The sequence below is a fragment of the Rhagoletis pomonella genome, unplaced genomic scaffold (genome assembly GCF_013731165.1).
Source record: "Rhagoletis pomonella isolate Grant_MI unplaced genomic scaffold, Rhpom_1.0 Rhpom_scaffold_00009, whole genome shotgun sequence".
In the NCBI taxonomy this organism is placed as follows: domain Eukaryota; kingdom Metazoa; phylum Arthropoda; class Insecta; order Diptera; family Tephritidae; genus Rhagoletis; species Rhagoletis pomonella.
Genome location: NW_023458563.1, coordinates 13,506,629 through 13,506,992, shown reverse-complemented (window position 1 = coordinate 13,506,992; position 364 = coordinate 13,506,629). Strand labels below are relative to the sequence as shown.

At 52.5% G+C, this 364-nt stretch overlaps 1 protein-coding gene across 1 annotated transcript in view; it reads left to right on the top strand.

Moving 5' to 3' along the window:
• Positions 1 to 364, top strand: part of LOC118745581 (E3 ubiquitin-protein ligase PPP1R11-like) — a 59,562-nt gene that overhangs the window by 33,899 nt on the left and 25,299 nt on the right. The gene's annotated exons all lie outside the window — the stretch shown is intronic.

The following is a 364-nucleotide window of genomic DNA, read 5'->3' as shown; positions in this document are numbered from 1 at the left end:
GGCTGAACACCTTTTGCAGAGAACACCTTTCTGCGTAGGCGGCCTTCGGCCGCACTTAGGGATTATAACCCTCAGGCAGTAGAATTCTCCTTTCTGTGTAGCCAAAGAAGGGGGGCTGAACACCTTTTGCAGAGAACACCTTTCTGCGTAGGCGGGCTTCGGCCGCACTTAGGGATTATAACCCTCAGGCAGTAGAATTCTCCTTTCTGTGTTGCCAAAGAAGGGGGGCTGAACACCTTTTGCAGAGAACACTCTGCGTAGGCGGACTTCGGCCGCACTTAGGGATTTTAACCCTCAGGCAGTAGAGTTCTCCTTTCTGCTTGACACCGGTAGCCCTTGTAGTTTCATCCGACAGTCGTGCATC